The following is a 23990-nucleotide window of genomic DNA, read 5'->3' as shown; positions in this document are numbered from 1 at the left end:
CGCTTGATAAAAACGGCACCGCGCTCGGAAAGAAACTGCTCTGCCCGGAGGGGGCGGATTTAATTCATTCTGCCCAGCTGAGGCCGGCATGAAAAGGCTCCGCGCGCACGCCGCGTTCTGACGCTGCCGGAGAAGACGCTCAATGAGGGGCTGGGCGCGCAAGGAAAATCTCCGGAGGAGATGCGGGGGGGGGGGGGAGCTCGCGCAGTGACCCCTCGCAAGAGGGTGGGGAACGCAGGCGCGACGCCCAGATGAATCCCCGAGATACGCAGGGTCTCCCGGCGCTTGCATGCGCGCGCGCGCGCACGAGAAAGACAGACGCAGAAAGACCTCGGCAACATGGAGAGGGCGGGCGCGCGCATTGAAAATAAATAAATAAAAGCCACACGCGAGCAGCCGGCGCCCCCCACCTGGTTTGCACGTCGGGAAAAATGCAGCCGAGAAAGGAGCTCAGAGCTGCACCGTGCTTCTCGCACACCCAGATTCCTAGCAACTGCTGTGAATTCAGCCTCCCTTTGCCGGAATACCCAGTGCCCACCGAGGCAGGCCTAGATTACCAGGGAGAAGGGGGAGGCGACTGGCAAGCATCAGCGGCTGCACCAGCAGGTTGTCCTGCGCGCGAGGCTGCCCATCTCTTGCGATGTCCCCGACGTCATTCACTCACCTCGGCCAAATCTATGTCCTCTGGGACCGCAAGGGAACGTGCAGCAAAAAGGGCGGTGGGTGATGGTCGTGGGTGGAGAGGGGCGGCGCTGGTTAGGGGTCCACCTAGGCTCACCTTCTGCTTCTCTGTGCTGTCGCTGCCGCCGACGCTGCTGCTGCTGCCGGGCGCCTGATCTCATCATCGCCGTCCCTCCCCTTCTGTTCTCCCCTCTCCTCTCCGTGTTTCTGACGCACTCATTCTGCAATGTCTGGAGCCTTCAGCTGCACCCACTCCAGCCTCTTTTGCCTCTGTCCCTCCTCAGTGAACATCCCACCCGCAAGACGGTGCTGGTGTTGCTGCGGCTGCTACAACAAAAGACATCTGCGGACAAACCAGACCTTATAGCCAAACATCAACCCGAGTCATTCATTTGTAGTGCTCCAGAGCACAGCTGTGTGAACGATGTATCAATGCAAAATGAGGGGAACTGATGGCGTAATATCAGCCGTGTTAAAAAGCGGAGACATTTATTTTCAGGATGATGATAAAACGTGGATGTGTTGCTGCAGTGCTCTCTAGCAATGGCTGCAAATAGTGGCGAGAGCAGTAGGAGTGATGGGTGCCAGTGTCGTGCAGGCAGCAAAGGAACACAGTGATTGAAACAAGCAAAGAATTCGGCGATGACAGCATTGCATTCTCTGTTTGGTTACGGTGGGGGAAACCATGATATTAATGATAGTGCCTAGCCTTTGTATTTTAAGCTGTACAGGGAAGTGCATCAAAATTTGAGCGCTGATGAAACATTTGTCAGTAAGAGAGGGCTGGCTCTTAAGAGCATTTTCTCACCACAATGATACATTCCATTAAAAAAACAAGTTAATGACAAAAATAAAGAACAAATGTTTAAACATTCCTTTATGTTTAAAAAAATCCATAATTTAGATAGGATTATTCCAAGATGAGAAAGGCACATTTTTCTCTAAGAAAGGATGTAAATTCCTTGAAAGCACGATTTTAGCTGAATTTTGGAAGTGAGGTATTCCAGTAAAGATATATTGAGCTGATGCTGTTGCACAATCCTAGACATGCACACAGAGGTAAATACAACTTAAGTTGATTTCTGCTAAATCTGTAGTCAAGGGTTTTGACATATAGAACCCATAAGACTTAGACTGCCTTTCCATGTCTGACTGAATTACATTCATCAGAAAACCTATCAAAATAATCACCATCCAAGTCTACACTCCAACAACAGATGCTGAAGAGGAAGAAATGTAACCTTTTTATGCCAGTGTTCAAGAGAATATTGATAACACACCCAAACAAGGCATGCTGATAATCATAGGTGATTAGAATGGAAAAGCAGGAAGCAAAGCAGATTCTAGTGTTGTGGAACAAGTTGGTCTGGGGTAAGAAATGATGCAGGAGACTCATAACATTCTGTCAAGCCAACAATCTATTTATAGAAAATACATAGTTCAAGCAAACCATCAGATGACTATGGACATCACCAGATGGCCAATGAAGAAATCAAATTATGTAATTGGAAGCAGGAGATGGAAAATTTGTATTCTCACTGCCAAAACAAGACAAGGTCCTGAATGCAACTTTGCTTCAATCTTCTCGTCCTGAATGCAACTTTTCAGCAACTATCACATAAGACAAAATTAATATAATTAATATTATAATAGAACTGCACTGTAATAATGACCAGTTCAAAGAAACAGAAAACAATAAAGGAAAAACAAGAGACCTCTTCCAGAAGATCCAAGAAATCAAAGGAGATGCAAAAGAGTTCCAGCGCACAAATTTCTCATACAAGCAAAGTGATGCTCAAGGTGTTGCAAGAAAGAATAAAAAATGCCTGATGATCAAGCTAGATTCCAAAAAGGAAAAGGCACTTGTAATCATATTGTAAATATATGTTGGCTACTGGAGTGCACTGAGGAATTAAAAAAAAAAGATCAGCCTATGCTTTCTAGACTGCAGAAAAGCCTTTGGCATGCAGATCATGAAATGCTATGGATGATCTTGGAAAATATAGGAATGCCTCAGCACTTCATTATCCTGATGTGAAACCTGCACCATGTACAAGAAGCTACAGTTAGGACAGAATATGGAGAAACAGCATGGTTTCCTGTAAGCAGGATGTCAGGCAAGAGTGTGTGTTATCTCACTATCTGTTCAGTCTATATGCAGAACTTATCATAAGGAAAGATAGGTTAGTATAAGAGGAAGGAGTGAACATTGGCAGAAGGTGTGTCAAAATTTTAAGAAATACATGTGCTACTATATTACTGGCAGAAAGCAAAAATAATTGAAATGACTCTTGTTGAAAAAGAAAGAAGAAAGTGCAAAAGCAAGATTACAGCTGAATATCAAGAAAACAAAAATCATGACTACAGAGTAATTATACCACTGTACTATGCACAATGAAGAAACTGAAATTGTGAAAGATTTCACGTACCTCAGCTCAGTCATCAGTTCAAAAGGAGGCTGCAGCCAAGGAATTCAAAGTCGACTGAGATTTGGAAAGGCAGCAATGAATGAATTCAAAAAGATTGTGAAGTGTAAGAATGTTTCACTGGAGACCAAGGCCAAGATCATCCACAGTATTGTATACCCAATCACTGTGTACAGCTTTGAAACCTGGACAGTGAAGAAAGCTGACAGGAACAAAATTGATGTGTGAAAAATGGTGCTGGAGGAGAGCTTTGTAAATACCTCATACTTTGGGCACTTCATGAGAAGGCAAGACTCCCTGGAGAAGGCAATCATGTCAGTGAAAGGCAAAGGCAGAAGAAAAGGAAGAGCAAATGTGAGATGGATTGACTCCATAAAGGAAGCCACAGCCTTGAATTTAGAGGAACTGTGCAGGGTTGTCAAGGACAGGAGATCTTGAAGGGCTTTCATTCATTGGGTCAGCAAGAGTCAGAGATGCGTTGATAGCACAGAACAACAACAAACACCACCATGGGAACCTTTCTGGCTGAACAGTGTGGTATAAATGCTTCAGGTAAATGAAGAAAGAAACTGGCCATATCATGAAATGGATTTGTAGTCAGAATGCTCCGTGACCTGAGCATTCTAGTTTCTAGTGCAAGACCAAGCAAGCATGAAAGATTACAAAGTCAATTGCATGCTTTTCTAGCCAGAAGGTGGAGCTATCAGATAACCTTTTCTGTATAGCCCTTAATACAACTTGAACACATGCAGCACCAGAAATAATTTTGGTTGATTTGAATTGGTTTTGAGGCAGTTTCTGATTGAATATGCACACTTCCCAGGATTCTTTGAAAGCCTATCCAAATATCTGATCCTTATCTTATCACCAGTGTTGTGTGGTCACAGTTTCTACATGGTAAGACCCCATCTTATTGAGACAGCTAATTGGGACACAAGGTTAGCAAGTCAGAGTCTCTTCATCAGTTGCATAATTGCCTCTATGGCGGACAAAGAAGGTACGGAGGGTGACAGAGTGGAACAAAGGAACATGAACTGCACAATCCGATGTCCAGTAGCTTGAACTTGATTTTGATCTAGAAATTAAAAACCTTTGGATCTGGAAAGAATACTAAGTGTTAAACCCATAAAGGAGTGTCACACTCCTAAGGATCCACCTCCATCTCAAAGAAGCTCTTGGGGGGGGGGGCATATTTCAGAAGCAGGTGGAGCTGAGGGCAAAGGGCCAAAACCCCCCCACAAGCACCAGGATAGCATTGCTTTAAACACTTACTATCAGTCACAGAGTCTTAAGGAAAAACTGTTCATAAAAGCTGGGAAGCCCCAAGCAATTGGCAGCAAGGGAAAGGACGAAGTCCATCTGAGGAACTCTGGAGACTAGGATGGGAGAGTGAGCAGGTCAGATGTGGCCCACAGGTCTGAGGTTGGCCACCGCAGTGTAAAAGGCACAGGAGCAGTCCAGATGGGAGTTTTTTAGGTTAGCTGCAACCTAATGTTGATTCTATTAATTTATATTCCACCTTTTGTCCAAGGTGCAGTACATGATCTTTGAATCAGTGCATTTTTTAAAAATCAGACCTCAGAATGGAGCCTGAAGGTAGAGATTCTAAGTGGGAACATTTCAATAAACTGCTACATCAAGATGATTTAGATCAGGGATGGGAAACATGTTGTACTTCATAGTCTTTTGGGCTGCAATTCTTCCTCCCCATTGGGTATGCTAAGCCAGAGCTAATGGGAATTGTAGCCCAACAACAACTAACAGGAGGGGAACACATTCTCTGCCTCAGACAATTGAACTAAGCAGCACCTTCTCAAAACTGAAAAACTACATTATCATTCTTTAATTAAGAAAAGTAATTGACTTGTGAGAAATGTACAGAATGGGTTGTGTCTCATTGTAGCAAATGCTCCATGGAATTTATGATTCCATCTTTATGAATTACTTGTTGTGGCAGGGTTGATCAGCAGATGGTGCACCTCTCCTTTTCTGTGATCCCAGCTGGAGGACTACAACTTCTATCACTGACAAAAAGCCATTAAGAGGATACTTTCAGTTTGGGTGCTTACAGATGAGGCTTTTATTGTGCAATCACATTGCTTCATTCATGGAATTTTATAGCAGGAATACATGTCCAAATGTTTCCATTTGTAGTTCTGGCATGTTTGCATCTTCTTGCATCTTTTTTTTCTTGCCAAAAAACTGTTAAGGAATAAAAAAAATGAAATGGCTGCTTTTGATTGCCAGCAACAGTCTTCCATCTGGAAGCAACTCTAGATATTTCTGCATAATAGGTGATTTCTCACAATAAATTCAAATTTGTTACACACAGCCCATGTATTTTCTCTTCATGCTCTATAATCCTTCAGTTTAAAAAATCACAACATTAATAAGTGGAGACTCATAAAAAAAACTTCGTTTCAATATTATAGTTAAAGAGATAGGAGGGATTGTTTTTAAAGAAATATCTTTTGAGGACAATGCCGCCTCTCAGGCTTTCGAGTGACACTTTAAATTTAAAGGGGGAATGTATTTATTTCTATAATTTAGAAACATTTTTATAGAAATAAAATTATTTATTTCTATAATTTGCTTTATAATTAAAATATAGTGCTTCCATAGGGTGATGTGCAATTAACATAAATAAAATCCAAATTAAAAGCAACAAAATAGTACAGTTCAAAGGATCCTATGGGAGGATTTCCCCTAAGCCCAATTGTCCCTCCCACTTCACCAGGACACTTTTTCTGCTTTTACTGATGTATTTAATTGATCTAATATTAAATCCTATGCATATTTAGGGAGAGAGTGAAGTCCTACAACTTCCACTGGGACATGCTTAGAGTATTTGGCCTTTCTAATCAGAATTATTATTTACTTATTTCATTTCTATACTGCCCCAAAGTTTTAGCATTTCAACTTTAATCTGTAAACTTTGTTTGTTTGTTTCTATGCTGCCCCACAGTTGATGCTCTCTTGGCTGTTTACAACAATGTATAATGCAAAACAATAAAATACAGTACAAATGCCATAAAAACAAAACAGTGTTAAAATGAATTTAAACTTAATTTAAACATACAGTAAAAAAAGACCCTGGAAAGGAAGAGAATCACCTCAGGCTCCTGGATAATCAAGAAGATTTTTAAAGGCCTCCACATGTCTTGACCTGGTGCCTAAACGGTAGCAAGTTTGGGGCTGGGCGGTGCCACCACAGTGAAGGCCCTCCCCCTTGCTGCCACCCTCCAATCCTCCTGCAGCGTCACCCCTTGGAAAAAGGCTCCAGAGGTAGAGCAGAGTGTCCAAGTGGATTGTGATAGAGAGAGGTATTCCAACAGGTATTGCACTCCCAAGCCACACTGAAACTTGAGACAACTTCAGAAACTGTTTAACTAAAAAGTCACAAATTGATAGAGAGCAACTGTGAGGTGTTTGTGTTGCCTCCGCCAACTAGGCGAAGGGCCTTTTCCTCTGCTGCTCCTCATCTTTGGAACTCCCTCCCTGGGAAAATCCACCTGCTGCCATCTCTATTTTCCTTTCGGCGCCAGGTGAAATCATCTTTTTAAGATTTTTTTAGCATTTAGCCTGTATGCTGTGGCCCTTTTTAATTGCTCTTATAGAAGTTTAATTCATTATGTTTTAATTGTTTTAATGTTTTGACTCTGTTAATATGTTTTATGCATTGTAAGCCACCTAAGAAGGTCTCAGCAATTATAGGCAGCCTATATACACATGTAAATAAATACATAAATAAATTTATAGCCGCTGATTCTGTGTTTTCAACTAGGAGGATCTGTCTTTACATTTGAAAAGGCTGGGTTGGGGCAGAGGAGGCATGCAGCTGGGGCAGCTGCCAGTCACCCCCCTTGTCCTTCAAACAGAGGGTAAGCATTCAAGGCTATGGTGGCCTTCAATAACTCACCCCTTTATTTAGGAAAACAGAAGAAGGACTCCACCTGGTTACCAAAGTGTTGAGAATACCGGTTACAGGAACGTGCAAGCTCTGTATACACATGCACACTTCTTTAGCATCACTGGGGTCTTTCATTATTTTTCCTGCAGCTTCAGTATCTGAGACAGCCTCCAAATCACTTCTGCAGCATATGTTTGTGGTTTTTGCTTAGGGGTGGGTGTTCTTCTTGGTAAGAGGTGCCTTCCCTGCCCTGACCATCTCCAGCAGCACATCTCATTTCAAGGGAGGGGCCAGCATATGATGGAGCCAGTCCACCTCTGCATTTGGGCAAAGGGTTGGCCCAGGGCATATTTCTGCCCGGCTCAGAGCAGCAAATGCCCTGTCCTCGTGCCAAGGAAAGCCAGGCAACATACGCTGGCATCAGAGGCAGAACATCTCACAAGCTCTTCTCACTGTCCCTAGCAGAAAGACCAACCTTTCAATTAATCAAAAAAGATAACTCTATCTTCTCAGGACACCTCAAATCAGCTGCCAGAGGCAGCCAGTTTACTCTGTCTCATTAAGCCTCACCTTTTGACCTAGACCAAGAGTGGACAAGGGATGCCAGCCTGCTGGCTGGGCATGATAGAAGTTGTATTCCAACACATCAGGAAGGTGTCAGCTTGAGGAAGATGGTTCTAGATACATTTTCATCCTGATTCTGGCTTATTCCTGTGCTCAGGAAAAGAGTGGAGAAAAGTCACCTGAGCAACTGACTTCAGGGAGGCAAGGTACAGGAGCTGGAGGACTGAGGGAAGTGTATTCTTAGAGTAAGATCTCACCTCAGGCACACACACAGATACAGAGATACACACACCTGATGCATGAACAAGGCTGAACTGGGAATGATCTGGTTTGATTCTGAGTGGCAGAACACCTATAAGCTCATAAAGGTAAAATTATTCACATTTCACTACTCTTTCATTGTTCTCTGAATCAGAAGTATACTTAAAAATCTGCCTAAAATAGAGCTGTTCATCTTTTCATTCAGTTTTCATATTTTATATGACATCTTATTCCCTTAGAAATGCCCATACATCATAGACACAAACAGGCATAAACAGCCATTAGGGAAAAAATGTGAAACTGGTAGAAACTGCTCTGTGATTTACACTTTCGAGTGTGAAAACAGGATTCAAATCTGCAAATGAGTTGTTGAGGACATGGCAGTAGATCATGGGATTACACTGTGATTATATTAGCAGCATCATAGTCATTTGGTGAAGCAAACTTCTTTCAGTGCTCAGAAAACAAAGTAAAAATAATTATGAAGACTGAAATTACCTGCCTGTGATGAATTTGTACTGTGTTATATGAGGCTCTAGCGGGAAAAAGTGGGATTGGATAGGAAGAGAAACGCAATGCTATAGCAAACATAAGAATCAGACCAACGGTTCAGACTATACTAGTTCAGTACTCCGTACGCAGGGCCACAAAGCAGCTGCCCACAGGATCCCTCAAGCAGGACGGGTGCAAGACCTGCCCCTGTCCTAGCTCCTCAGCAACTGCTGCATGCAGGCATGGCACCTCTGGTAACACATAGCCAGCAAGGCTAGTAGCCACCGGTAGCCTCCTCTCTCGTGAATCTATCCAATCTCTTCTTAAAGCCATCCAGGTTGGCAGCCAGTTTTAGCCATTTTTCCCTCCTCACAAGGAGGAGAAGCTGCCTTCCTGCCCCCTGGAAAGCCTTCCTTGCAGGCCTGGCCCAAAGCCAGCCTCCATATTCAGGGCCACAGCCAGTGCAGAAATAGTTGCGCTGGTGCAAGGATGGTGGAGGGGCTCCTGCTGCATCCCTGGAAGCCTTTTCCAAGGTTGCAGCAGGGTCCCTACCTTTTCCTAAGACTGTCCAGACAGTGTCTCCCGGCAGTAGGATTGTGCCCTTAAGGTGAACCCCATGCATGCAACTTTACAATGGGGCATGCTGGGAATTCTAGGCTTCTTTCTATCTAAACTTCCATAGGGTTGCAGCCTTAGTTGGGACCATCTGCTACTATGTCAAGAGGTGGCTGGTGGGAATGAGTTGTAATTATTCAGATATTTCACATGTGGTGTCTTCAAAAATTCTCACGGTTGAAGGAAAGGCAGTTGATATGATTGGGTATAGGTATTATTGGTTTTGTTGAAGGAACACCTTCATTCAGTTTAAGAGACAGTCTGTCGGACTACAGCCGAACACAGCCTGCGTCGTCTACCTGCCCAAAACAAAGCACAACTGTTTATAGGATGCAACACCGAAAAAGCAGACATTAAAATAGCACAAACGCTTAAAGGAGAGTATTGTCTTTTGGAGTATACTTGCTTTCTTGTCTAGACTCCTAGTATGGAACACTTACCCTAACCCCCATGCTCATTTTCCTATTTTGGAGAGATATTCTGTAGCTTCTTTCCAAGAACATTTCAGCTCTTTGCTTTCCTTATTGAGGACTAACTTTACATTTTAAGTATTAGTATAGTTCTTAATATAAATAGGAATAAATTAGATTTAAGCTTATATCAAATACATTTTCTTCCACAGTATTAATACCAGCTGAGCCTTGGCATTAAATATGTTTCCGAAGTTGACACAAGCTAAACACTGCTTCCTTCCTAGTAAAATGTGGTAATAATTTCCCAACAAATTTAGAAAAGATGTATCCCAGAGTAGCAGTGTGGCTGAATATTTTGCAAATGCAGCTCAAACTGCTGACCTTTACTCAGCAATAAACTTCATTTGTGGTTATTATGCAGTCCCGTCCTCTGCTTCCTATATAGTTCCTCTCCTTTATAAAATGATGTGGTAGATCCCATTGAAGGTTCCTTCAAGAGGTTTGTTATTGTTTGCAGTATTTTATTTCTATACCACCCAATGGCTGAAGCTCTCACTGGCTATCTTTGGATGAGCTTGCATCCATTGATGCAAATACTTCACTGCCCTCTAATGGATACTTTTACACAAAGGAGAGCTCTTGCTAATATTTCACAGCCCTGACATCAACACCAAACTGAACGCAAGGCAGCCTCAGGCACCATAGTCTAAATCTAGCATACAGTGTAGTCTATTTCTATTCTTGTTAATTGGCTTGAAACCCAGTAAGTTTCCCACTACAGTTGCTAAGCCTTTATCAAATCCTCAAGAAAACATATGAAGCGGCCAGGCCAAGATATCCCTGCAGATTTTCTTAGGACTGCTTGACTATTGGATAATATTAATGGAGAGCCAGTGTGATGTGATGGTAGGGACTGCTGGACCTGGATGCAGGAGAACTGGGCTCCAGTTTCTGTTCAGCCATGAAGCCACTGGGTGACTTTGGGTCAGTCACAGCCTCTCAGTCAAACCCCCCCTCACAGGGTCGTTGCTGCGAAGATAAAATGGAGAAGCCTGTGCAGAAGGAAACAAGGCAGGAGAGTGATGCAAAAAAATAATACTATTACTATAAAAGGGAATGGACATGAATTCCACTGGGTTTGATCCAGGATCTGCCTTCACAAATAGAAAAGGACTTCTGCAAGAGACTTTTCAGAGATCTGGAGGAGACAGGGATGCTAATTTCTGCTGGCACAGGTGGATGCAGCTTAAACCTGGATCCCACCAATTCCAAGAATATTGTGGATGAAATCCATAGGAACACTTTATCCAATATTGTCATTATTGTCAATATTGTCAACATTGCCATTGTTCCAGGACAGTTGAGCTTGTAATATTGCTTGAGCAGTCAGCATGTACTAAGGCCATTGGTCAAACTACAAATAACTTGAATTTGCACAAGTTCCATGAAGAAAAGGTATAATTCAGGATATGGTACACAGCTGCTTTGTGGCACCCCTGTGATACTTCTGCAGGACCAATCCACCACAGGAGTCCAACTGCCCAGCCCCCAAAGGCCAAACACATGGCCCAATGAACCACTAACAAACCACCCACGTTGCCAGGGCTGTTCAGGCCACACAGCAGTTGCAACAGCTCCTGGCCAAGCACTCCAGCCACAGGCTTTGACCTCCTCTGAGAGAGAGAGAAAGAGAACAGCACACTAGCATTTTAGATTCCACCCAACTGTTTTCTTTCCCTTTCTTTTATTTTTTTAACAATCTGGTTCTTTGGTGGCTCTGTGCTCCTATGCAATTTGCCTTTTCCGTGCAGGAAGACCAACACCCACACATTTTCCTAAATCCAGAAAGAAACAAACACTCAACTGGCAGGCTTCCATTTCTTCTGGAAGGCTATTCTCTTTGTAGATCAGGCTCCCTTTGCTGCCTGTGTTCCCTGAAGCAAAGGCAGGATGCAGTAGTTCCGGTGGAAAGGACAGGTTTGAGTAAACTACACAGGGTCAGCAAAGCCTTTTAAAAATGGCCTGAAAAAATATAATGTCCTCAAGCATCTTTCCTTATAAGAAATCCCACTGGATTTGGCAGCACTGCTTTGGAGCAAGTACAGAAGTGGCACTAGAGCCATCTCACTAGAGTTGGAGCCCCAAATCTTTCATATGGCGCACCAAATGCTGGGAGGCTGCCTGACCCTCCCCTCCCACAACCTGCTGCCCAGGTGCAGGCCCCAGCCGATCCCTTTTGCATCTGATCTTGCTGGATTACCAAGCTTTTTGTCCATGTGTGCTTCACTTCCTGATGCTCCCAGCCCCCTGAATGTTTCCTGAAATCAAATCCTCTCCTTTCCCCTGTCAATACATCCCTTTTTAAAAATAGATCAGTCCTTAGAAGACATAGACATGCATGCATAGGAAGATACTTTAACTGTTATGTAAATTAGTATATGCAAAGATGTGGGTTTTTCCCCCTGTGAGCCTGAGCCCTGGAACTTTTTGGTACTTCACATACCCCACCCCCCTGAGCAAATGGTGCCAGAGAACAGCTGCCTGAAACACTGGCGTAAATTGCAACCTTTACTGACTAAGTCCCACAGTTATTAAGATAGTAGTATTTATGACTATACATCTTATTTCACTGATTAATGGAGAAATTGCCTAACTCTGAGACATGGGATAGTATTCAGTGTTAGTCCTGTGTAGAGTGAACCCTCTAAAAGGAATAAAGATTAGTTGCCACTAACCTAAGCCCCATTCATGATACTATCCAATAGCTGAGATCACACACCATGACAAACAACTCTGTGTGGCTGCCATGGTGCATGTTTTCTTTCCTGAAAGTGCTTGACCAATGATTAAGTGGTTTCTATTCTAGCATGGTTTCTACCCTCCTTTTTCAGTTCTCCCATCAGCCACTGCACCTGCAATTTGATCCCATGCTGGATGGCTGGAGCAGCTCCTGCAGCTGCCACTCTTTCTAGGGGTCTCTGTGGTAGCTGAATGCCAGAGCTGTGGAAACCATGATCCCAGGTCTGGATGACCAGAGAAATGGTAGTGAAGTGTGGAAACCATCGGATACATAATTGCTTCTTACTGTGGCTTCTATAAACCAAGCATACCATGCTGAAATAACACAGCGGGGTTCTGACAACACAACAAAACATTGTACGCAGGAAACCATCATGATTTGTCATGAGAATGCCCCCCCCCGCCCCCAGGGCTTTTTGCACAAGGTAAGCAAGACCGCTGGCAGTACTTGCTGCTTCATAAGTTGCTATAAAAGCCCTTACGTGTAGCATTTCTCATCTGTTAAATATGAGCACTGATTAACTGACTCTGACAACCAGCTTTGTTGGCCTTCTTAGAGTACCGTGTTGGGAGGCCATCCAGATGTAGATGGGCACTTGCAGTGGTTTATGCAGGTCATCCTGTGTATGACTCATGGGATGTGTCAGCTCACCCTTCTCCCCCACAAACCTGACACTCCACAGCTGTGTTAGAATACAATCCCTGTCATGTCCATCTAGCATGGTCCTGTTGGTTGGGGATTATGGGCTCATAGTTCAGCACATCTGGGGGACATCCAATGGAGGAAGGTGAGTCATGGAGGGGTGATAATATTTCACCCTTAAGCGTTGTGTAATTTGGCCTCATAGGTTGCTTTTGGCCTGCAAGGAGAACACCCGCCTCATCCTTTGCAGGTCTCTGTGGGCACAGACGGCTTATCACTCCATCCAGGTAGCCTGAGAGGCTGAGAGAAATGACTTGAGTTAAGAAGTGATGATCCTTCAGAAATGATGGTGTCCTGAAAATGCCTCTGGCAGCATATTAATAAGCCTGTGCTGGATTTAAGTGCACATTAAAAGCAGAAGCTTAGCAGTTTTTAATGCTTTCCTCAAAGAAATGTATCTGTGCCTTCTCATTTCAGCCTCTCAACCCCATCATGTCCTTCTTCTATGAGCCATCCTATATACAACCAGCAACATGGAGACTTGGAGGGCCTTACCCTGGCAGGGGAAATGTGTGGCTGTTGCCAACCTAGGTCTCCCTTTAGTCATCTCTCTTAAAGGAAGCAGGTGACACCATGGCCTTTTCACCTACCCCATTCAATGTATGTGACCTCTTACGCTTGTGTGACCTCTGCCTCTGTGGGTCCTGTGGAACTTTACTGGAATGAACTTGCAAGGATAGTAAACTTTCTTAGTTAGAAACATATTATACATAAAACAGTGCAGGAACTAGCCATGGGAGACCATACAGAAACAGACTGTTAATATAAAAACATAAACAATGAGAAATATGTAAGTCCTGTGTGCAGAAACTTTACAACTCCAACTTGCTTTTGGTTCGGAAGGTTCTAGGCACTCCAGTTACTTCTCTGTAGTCAGCTTTAGTCCCAAAGCAACAGCAAATGGCACTATTATAAACTGAGGCATGGAAATCATAGGGTTGTGTGATGTAGATAATAAATATTTATTTATATATTGTGATTTATATCCTGCCTTTTTCCTACAAAGGGCTCAAGGCAGCTAACATCATTCTCCTCCTCCATCTTTTCCCCACAACAACAACCCTGTGAGGTACCCATGATACTGCGGGAAAAACATTTCTTATCCCTTGCACATCAATGACACACACAGATCCATTCAGTTTAGTGTATTCAGGAGCTCTTAATCATTATCCAGCTCTCCTTCTGAGCAAGCTGAGTATTTCTCCTCCCTGCTTTCACCTGAATTATCAGTACAGCTCCACCAGGCTAAACTATCCAGTCTATGGAAGTTTAAACTGGAATAATCACACTGGAAGTGATTATTGGGGAAATCTGTGAGGTGACTTGATGCTCTGGGCATGCACCCCAAATATATATTCAGGCCAAGCTTCCTAAACCTGGGGTACTCCATATGTGTTGGACTACAACTCCCATCATTCCAGTAAGCATAGCAATTGGCCATCTGGGATGGGCATCATGAACATTGTAGTCCAATACATGCAGAAGGCATCAGGTTGGGGAAGGCTAATATCCTAACAGTGGCTTGAATTCGTAATTTCAGCTTCATTTGCATAAGTACAAAATTCAGTGAGTACTTATGTTAGAATGCAGGTCTGAAAATCAGATTTTTTTTTTACTCTTGAAAACTTTAAATTCAGGAAAAAGAGAGTTTATAGGGAGGAAGTAACACAGGCAAATCTTCAGATTTTCTACAACTCCCAACACTTTCTTCCATTAACACTCACTTGGGAGTAAATCCCATTAAGCTCATTGTAATATGACTCATTCAGGTGCTGGAATAAATATCTGGAAAGAGGTAAGAAGGAAAACTGTATTTCTGCAAGAAAAAAAGTATCAGGTAGACCAAGTATAATTTCAGTTTACACACTTCTTTAATTTTCCAAAGTTAATCAATAGTATCTAAAATGTGAGAGCTGAAAGTGTTGCAGGAGCTATGTAATTAAACAAGCAAACTTTAATCTGACTGGTTTATTTTGAAAGGAATGCAGGTACTGGGATGCTGGAAATATGATTATGATATTTGCTGTGCTATTAAATCAATTTTATTCTTGGTTTTTTCTTGTTTTAGAGATGCAGGCCTCTGATGGGAAAGATGGTCCTAAACTTGATTGCATGGTGGTTTTCTGTTTCCTCCAAGTTTTGTTTGGCTTGCTACAAACACTACCTTGAGGACGTAATTCCACACTGGGACCATGCAGCTGCCTTTAATTCAAAATAAAAGTGATGTGATTAAATATATGACTAATATTACATACGTTTTGACCATTATCACAAAAATGCACCTTTCTCATGTTTTTGTTCACTTCTTCATATAAGGCCTGCATTTCCCCAATTCTGAAACATCTAATATATATTCATTTTGGTGAGAAACAGGTCAATGGGTTGGGTAGAGACCTAGCCATGCTTAGGGTAGACTCAGAGTGGACTCCTTTGGATATCCAGTCCCATTGATATCATTTGATCTTGCTAAACAAGACAAAGTCTGAACTGAATTCGATATCTTTGTCCTCCACAGCACAGAGAATTATCTAGAATAAGACAGAAAAGATGTGGATGGTTATATAGTGTCAGATCAGGACAGAAAACCTGGCAGTACTGCCCTTAACACAAGGGGGAAACAATACACTCATTAGGCATTGTCAAGTCGAACACTAGATGAATAGCATCTCTTTGTGTGCACTTGTAAAAGAAAATATGGGAGGAATGCTGTTGTTTAAAAAACCCAACCAAACAAACCCAAAGCTGAGAAAGTGCTCTTTCTCACATTTACATAAAGCTTGACTTTCCTAAGGTTGATTTCCAAAGTGTGAAAAATTTCCATAAATTATTGAAGCAAAACAAACATGCTGATCCTTGAAATAGCTATCACATTAGTTGCTGTTTCCTTATTTACCTTGCATGTGGTATTTACTATTATGTATTTTATTTCTCTGCTACCTAATAGCCAAAGCTTCCTAGGCAGGTTACAAAAATTCATAATATAAACATTATAACATTTCACTACAACACTTAAAAATTGAATTTAAAAACTGAATGTAAACAACTGAGGTTAATACAACTAGATCTGTTAGAAGAGTCAACATAACCCCTCTTATGTACTACTTGGAACTGTTAAGTACCATAGCAAAGAGGGCAACCTTAACCTGGCACAGATAGGATAGCAGAGTTGGCACTAGGAGGGCCACAGTGAGGTGCTTGTCTCACAATTGAGAGGCCACCACTGGGAAGGCCCTCCTCACTGTTGCTCAGCAACCAGCCCTCCCTTGGAGGTGGCAGTTGGAAGAAGCATTATGTTTGAGGATACATGCCTAAGAGCACAACAAGGAATGAGTCAAATGTTTATTAAAGGAAAGCTATATACCTTGCAAGAGAGATGGAGGCATGATGCAAGCAAACATACAAGCTGCATGGAAGTTTTCATTTGTTCCTTTTTGGGTTCTTTCACAGTAGCAGCAGGAGCAACAACATCAAAGAGCTGCTCCTCATTCTCTCTCTCTCTCTCTCTCTCTCTCTCTCTCTCTCATACAAACACACACACACACACACAGAGGGAGGGAGGGAGGGAGGGAGGGAGGGAGTGACCACTTGATAATTCACTGCTGGATGTTTGAACTGTCTCTATTTAAAAACATGTGTGTGAAGGAATATTCATAGAAATAATGTCCAGATTTCCTGTAGGAAATCCTGCATTAAAGAAGCAACAGATGCTCACAGAATAACAGGCCCTGGGTAATGACCCATTGAGACAGGGCCAAGTGCATCTTGTGCTCCCAGAGATAGTGACTACTTTTATTAGTTTGGAAGTGGTGAGGCCAAAGGGGGGGAAAGGCTGTGGGAAGGGGTTTTGATCATTTTCCACTAATTGAAGCACTGCATCTTCCAGGATTTGCAGCATATAACAATCCCTGAGGATTTTGTGTTTGGAAAATAGCAGGTTTGTTTTAGAGATGTTTTGCTTTACTTCATAAAGGGAGACTCCTCCTCTCATGTACGTACATGTTCTGAAAAGAAATATACCAACTGTTTTTAACCTCAGTGGCCTAATCCATCCCAGGCATTCCACTTGAAATTAGAAGACACTTTGTAAGAAACTAAGCCACCTGTGTCAACAATGATACACAGTTTATTTTATTCAGTGGTGATATACAGATGAAGCATATAAACCAGCACAAGAAAGGTTACCTGGCCCTTCTCTTCAGCCATATCAGTTCCCTGAAGAGGCCAGGGATGCTACATGAACCTCCAAAGTTGCACAGGCAAGTCATGGGTCAATTCTTCTACCCCGCCTGAGAACAGAAAACAGCATCCCTTGCCATGGATTTTGTTAAAGTTCCATTCTCCTGCTGTTACAGACTCTGTTAGTGTGCTTGAGCTCTAGGCCCCTTTTCCTGAGAGAGGTGTGGGGTGATGGGTGAGGGTAGCTGCTTAGGAAACCCACATAGTCTTGTTTACACAGCAGAAGCAGCCCTTATTGCAGAATGATTGGGGAAGGTGGCTGCACAGCTGTCCTCTCTCATACTGTCCCTAACAAGCTGAAGCCCCTGAGGACAGGCCGGGCTTCAGGAAACTATCCCGGCTTTTGGACCCTGAAAGCATGCACTACTCTACCTGATGAACCTGAAGAACCTCCTGGCCATTCTTCTGGTAGAGCCCATCCAAAACGCCAGCCATGCTACGATACCTGCAGCAGCGTAAGCTTCTTAACCAGAATCACTTGAGGAAGGCAGTCAAGCACCCACTTACCTCTTCTGAAGCCTTTACCAAAGCTGCGCTTATTTCATGTAAGGTTTGCTATCATCTATTTAGAAAATCCTCCAGATGCCATTTTTGGATGACAAGCCTTCCTATGTGTAGGCTGCAGAGAGTGACTTAGATGACACTTTAGAAGAAGTTGATTGGCAGAATGTTTGCTCTTCTTCTGCACCTTTATCCATCTCCATCTATCATGAAGCGAAGCACAGTGCAAAGGTCTCTGTAGGTGGTACATGACTCCTGTAAAATAGCCTGTTACAGCCTCCAAAATAGCCAAACTGTAGTCAATCTTGTCAGAAGCATATTGGTTTATCCTTTCATCTTTAGTGGGAATGTTCAGTCAGGCAGGAGTTTTGGAAGATACTGATTACTGTCAAGAATCTCCAGCTTAAACCACTAGTAACTCTTAAAGATATGTTTAAATCTTTCTGAACCTAATGGCTCTGGGTTCCTGCATAAAGACCTTCTTCAACCAGTGTCTGCAACCACAAAGTCAGGCACAGAGCACAATTGGTTGCTCTGCCCCAGAGCAGCCAACTTAACAGCATTAGATTGATCACATTTGGAAGACTGTGCCCTGGTTCTCATGATCACAGGATGGTTAACAAGCCACAATGGATAGTTCACATCCTGGCCTCTCAGTCCCCCCCTGTCTGAAGCTGCTTACCTGATCTCAGACTGCATGATTCTTTCTCTACTGGCCCAAAAGGGATGGGTGAGAGCTTCAGTTCCCAACTATGTGGTTGGAGTATAGTCTGACCTTGGACAGGAGAATCCCAATGGTCCTATACTGTCAGATGCTGCCTGAGGGTCCTTGGATTGCTCCCTTAAAGATTAGCAAATGCTGCAGTTTGTTTGGACTTGCACTTTTTAAATCTGCAGGGCTGCCTGGCCTCTGGCCTTTTAATGTTTCTTTGTTAAGTGATAAACTTTCTAACAATCAGTTTTTATCTGAGCTATGCGAATATTTTGAAATTAATAAAGCTATGGTTAACTCCCACATTCAATATATATTCTAATCCTCCTTCCCTCCCCTTCTGAGGAGCTCCAATTAGACTGGCAAAAAATTGCCTAACAGAGAATGCAGAGCAGACAGATAGGGAGATGAAGAATACCTCCAGTGTTCTTCTTGCTCTGCATTGGATAAATGCAAGCCTTTGAGTTCAGCCATTCTCCCAGGTTTGCACTTTGAGGTGCTGCTTTCCTGACCTGGTGATTTCCTTCTTTGAAAGGCCTTTGCGCATGGGTGGCTAACTGATATCTTCCTTCCTGGAAGGCTGAAATGTTTCCCCACTGGTTCCTTAGCATTACCATTCTTGATGTCTGTTTAGTCTTTTGTGTGCAGATTGGCCTGTTTGACCTATGCATAAATTGCTTAAGAGAATAAACTCTCTTTCCTGTGGTTTGTATAACAACAGAGTAACTATTGTGGTTTTTAGCACGGTGTATATGATAATTGGTTCACCACTGGAATGATATCTGTGTTATCTTCCAACAATGTTTTGTGCATAGCAGCTGCTAAGGCAATTATCACAGTTTTTATTTTTTGCATTTCAATTTCCTCTAACAACAGAGTATATCTCTCCCCTTCCCCAGTGTGTATTTAAAGCTGTTAGTTGCAAGTTAAGGAACTGTTTGCATATGGCAACCCAGCATTTTTAAAGATGTGGAAAGAGCAGACACTATTTTAACTCTCCAGCCTAAAACTGGCTCTTTTGTGGAGTGTGACATCCAAACCTGGACTACTGGGTTGTTTAGGGATCCCTTGATTTGTTGCTGGGTTGTGAACTCTGGATTGTGGTTAACAAACCATAGCTAGATCATAGTTTAGGGCTCATACATAGCGACAACCATGATTCAACAATAAGATATACTCTACCCATAATCTTGCTACATGTAACAAGGTCTAGGTGTTCTTTGGATTGTAGCCTTTGTATGTGTGTTTAATAAATGCTTACAAGAGTTTCACAAAACTAGAGGTACCCAACAGGATGTACAGGGCTGCCAAGGACAGGATAGTTTTCAGGGCATTTATTCATAGGGTCACCAGAAGTCCAAGGTGACCAGACCATACATAATGTGAGCAAAGGAAAGGAAGCTTATGCATGTGAGAAACAGCAGCTTAGTGTTTGGGAAACACAGAGAGCTGTGAGCTGGCTGCCAGAAGCTGGAATAGATGGCATTTGATGTGTGAGAGAGGAACTGCTGCCTTGTAAGGGTGCATCCACTTATGCTTTTATTGTTATTTGTATTTTTATCATATTTTTATGTGCCCCTATAAACCACCCAGAAAGATTTGGCTATTGGGCAGTATAAAAATAAGATTCATGATTATGATATTAGCAATGGCAATAACATGCTCTTATTGTAGATGTGTGACTCATTCAAGTATTGCAAAGATGCTGCATGCTTCTTTGCTCCATGCTGTTGCCCCTAGATAGCCCAGCCCATGAAATCCTCAGCATTTGGGGAGCGGGGGAGTGTGCAAAGGTATTTTTAATTCTAGCCTAGTGGGATAGACTTGTTAAATTTTGCATCTTTCCATATTTGGCATGTTTTCTTTAACTCTACTCCAGAGCCTTTAACAGCTCGTGGTGAGCAAATTTAGGCAGTTAAACCTTTCTCTTTATGAAGGGATGGGGACTCCCCTGGCTGAATTTCTGCTGATTGCAGTGCTGGCTGCAGGACAAAGCTTGTAACTCTAGTTCCCATTCCAACCAGCAATCTTGTGCTAATATGCAGGAATTGGCCCCTGCAACAGCCAGGTTATCCGTAAGATTAGTACACACATTTGTAACATTTGTGATGATTCATGAGGGAATGACGAACATTGACACGTATTCCTGCAGCTCTGTGCAATGTTGACCTTACTACTATACCCAAATGGTCTGTCAAAATTCTCCAGCCATATTTGTGGCCAGGAAATTAAGAGAATGCTTTACTGAGTTTCTTCTGGGGGCAAAGGAGAATATTTCCCGCTGCTTCTCACAGGTAACCTGGACCATCTCAAGTGTTGCAGTACAGCGTCTTTCTTCCCCAAGGTCTTTCTGTTTAGGAACTGCCAGTGAAATGTTCAACAGCATCAACTGTGTTGGCACCCAGTCTGGCATCCTCCACAATAGTCTCTCCCCAAGCATCCTTCCAAGGCATGTTGCTGAGGGCAGGGAGAGGTAATGTGGCCAAAAAGTAGTGGTGAAGAGAATGTGGGGAAGACTCTGCAAAGCAGCTTTTTATTTTGGGGCAGGAGGGGGGACAACAATCTCAGCGCTTCTGAGAATTTTTGTCCAGCCCAATCTGTCATTCTTCAGGATTCTGCACCTTCTGCAGGGTCTTCCAAATGTTACATTTGAGAGATTGACTGTGGATATGTTCTGTCATTACTGTAGAAGTAGGTAACACTGCCCCTTCCTAAAAGCATTTTAGCAGGTTGTAGGAGAAATGTTGCATCCAGTTCCAGGGAAGAGCTGGAGCTAGTACTGTGCCAAAAGTTGACCTCCAATTTCATGAAAAAAGGTTTTCCTCTGTGAAAAAGGCTTCCAGAGGTGGTATTCGGGTGGCCCTCTAGAGCTAAAGCCTCAACACTTCCATTTAGATCTGAATCTCTAATTTGGTGAAATAAAAGCACAGGATCTCTGATTGCATCTTATCCCCCTTTTTGTCCACAAGTGCTTCATGTCTTGATGCCCCAACCCTGAACCTTTCTGTCGGAGTTTCTTTCTGACATTAAATGCTTCTTCTCCTCTGACCTTTTTTTTTTTTTTTTTAACAAATGCATATCCTTGGGAAACACACCCTCTTACAGACACACAGAGGGAGACTGTAGAGCATCTGTAACTTAGAAATATGCACATTTGTACATATTTTTTGTCCTGTGTTTCTGAGCCCCAGGAGCCTTCTAGTTTTCTGCTTCATTCTAAGGACATTTTCTACTTTATTTATATATCTTTGGAGGTGTTTTGTTATCTAATCACTGTGAAGTGTCTGAGGAAGCTATCTTTGTGCGTGCATGTGTGTTTTAAGTGTTGCTACATAGCTCAGCAATCCCCCAGGCTGCCCACATTTCCTGATCTGAAAAACCCCGAGGGAGAATTGCTTCATGATATCCCTCCCTATGCAGAAAATAAGCAATATCATTGCACAATGCAAGATGGGACATGCCATACCTACACAACGAGGGATACAACAAGCCAGGATTCAGACTACAGTTGTCCATTGTAATCTGCCAAGCACTTGCTAAACCTTTAGACACCATTCTTGGCAGAAAAAGCACAGATGTATTGAGCCCCTTGGCATATGTGTGGCAACTTGATACCCTCCAGATAGCTTGGCCACAACTCCCGTCAACATGAGCCAATGTGGCAATGAAGGATAATGGGAATTGTAGGCCAAAACTGGAGGCCACAAGTCATCCACCCCTACCCCAATGGAGTGCCATACATGGCCAATGGATTATACTGGGTTGCATCCAGTGTTACCTGATTTAAGGCCTATTCATTTCAATGGTTTATTCTAGGTAGGATTAACATTGGATACAACCCATTGAGCCAGTGACAGCGTCTGAGAAATGGCCCAACAAGGCACCTTGGGTTATAATCGAAGGATGCCTGGCAGGGAGTGTTTTAATCAAATCAGAAAATTTATGTCATCTAACTTCCCAATTCTGTCCTCTTTATTTTCAAGGACTTAACAGTAAGCCTGAGTTTATCCTTGAGTTAATGCGAAGAATAGCTGCCACAAAACAAAGTTCACTTAGCATTAGTGCAAGTATAGCATGTTATAAAACAGACAAATAAACCCAAGCCCACATTGTTTGGGTTAGGCTTTTTTTCCAAGCAATATGAGAAGAGGATATAATTTAACAACCAGGCAATGAATCAGTACTTCCTCTGAAAAGCTAGCGAAAAGCATCAAGGATTCTCTTTGGTAATATAATTACATATCTATTAACTTACTTATTATTGATGCATAATTGTGGTTGGATTTTACCTACCAGACACAAAGAAGATGATATCGCCATATAGGAAAGGGAGTTTAGGAAGATGCTGTTTTATCTTTCTTCCAGGGTGTGTATATTTCATCTGCCTCAGTTCCCTGGGGAAATCCAATCAAGGGCATGGTCCAATCAAGATGCCAGTATATCTCCAAACCTGGAGATTGTGGGCATCCAATGCAAAACATGAAGAACAGTGGAGAAACTCTCTGCTTGCCTCCCCTTTCCCTCACTCTGCATTTTTGCCAGACAGCCATTTTCACACATCAAGCTGGGGCACTTTTGAGGAAAGAGGGTGGAGCAGCTCCACATTAGCATGTATGCGGGCCACTGCAGTCTTCTACCCTCTTTGCCCACCAAAATACCCCCTTTACCACTCTCTCTGAGGTCACTCTCCTGGTAATGGTGCAGGTCTGTCTCATTTTCAGAACAGAGATTGCTTGACAGCTGCAGTGAACCAAACTTGGGTTATGGTCATGGGTATCACAGAGAAGAATCCCTTTTTCTGGAGGGTTGGGAAAGAAGGAGTTGGTGGAAGAAAGGAGAGTTACCCCAGTGAGCCTGATTGTCTGCCAGGCACATTTTGGTTACAAACTGCAAACTGTGGCAACCACTCTAGGTTGCTTTCATGACATGTGAACACGGCCAATGTCTAGGAGCCACTCAACTGTTCCCTTGACCATTAAAGCAGAACTGTTGACTCTTTTTCCATCCAAGAGCTGGATTCCATCTCAGATAAGTTCTCAGGAGCCACATACCATTGTGGAGCTGTGGAGACAAATGGGGCTGGACAAAAGAGCAAGACCCTCCCACCTCCAATATTTTATAAAGCTTGTTTTAACTTAAAACTCTTAGTGCCAGTAACTAAACCTTTGGAGAGATTTCATCCTTTTGAATGGAGGAAAAGCAAATCTTGGAAAGAACCAAATGATGGTTGGTTTGGACAAGGGTGTGGCCATCTGGGAATCCTGGTGGGGGGTAGGACCCCAGGAGGGCCATATTAGGACCATGGGCCTGAGTCTTTGTGCCCCTGCATCAAGGCACAAGAGCCAGTCCTCCTCTATACTCGGCCTCAGCCATTAATGCAGAGGTGAGTGGGTGGCAACTAGTGAGAGACTCTTGCCAGCCATGGCACTCCATCTGTAGGATGACTTCTTCTTGCCAGGCATTGCCTCCTTTTAAGTGTCAGGCAAAGCCTTTTTATTCTTCCTGGTTGATAAAAGCATTTTGCAGTGCAATCCTGTAAATGTCTATTCAAAAGTAGGTGCTGCTGAGTTCTTGGGCTTATGGCAAGGTGTGCATGGGAGTGCAGTCTAAGGCATTTCTTCTGATGTGTATGTACATACGCATGCACATGTGTATGCACACGTGCACAGACACAAAC

The 23990-nt window shown here is 43.0% G+C and overlaps 1 protein-coding gene across 1 annotated transcript in view; it reads right to left on the bottom strand.

The window, feature by feature from the left end:
- The window catches only part of FAM169A (family with sequence similarity 169 member A), a 39074-nt gene extending 38331 nt beyond the window's left edge, over positions 1–743 (bottom strand). The window contains exon 1 of the mRNA XM_044446690.1: positions 665–743. The gene's annotated coding sequence lies outside the window, so the exon portion shown is untranslated. The remainder of the gene's footprint in view (positions 1–664) is intronic.
- Between the last annotated feature and the right edge of the window lie 23247 nt (positions 744–23990).

The sequence above is a fragment of the Varanus komodoensis genome, unplaced genomic scaffold (genome assembly GCF_004798865.1).
Source record: "Varanus komodoensis strain SLA01 unplaced genomic scaffold, ASM479886v1 scaffold5, whole genome shotgun sequence".
NCBI classification, from domain to species: Eukaryota; Metazoa; Chordata; class Lepidosauria; order Squamata; family Varanidae; genus Varanus; species Varanus komodoensis.
This window is presented reverse-complemented; position numbering and strand designations above follow the sequence as displayed.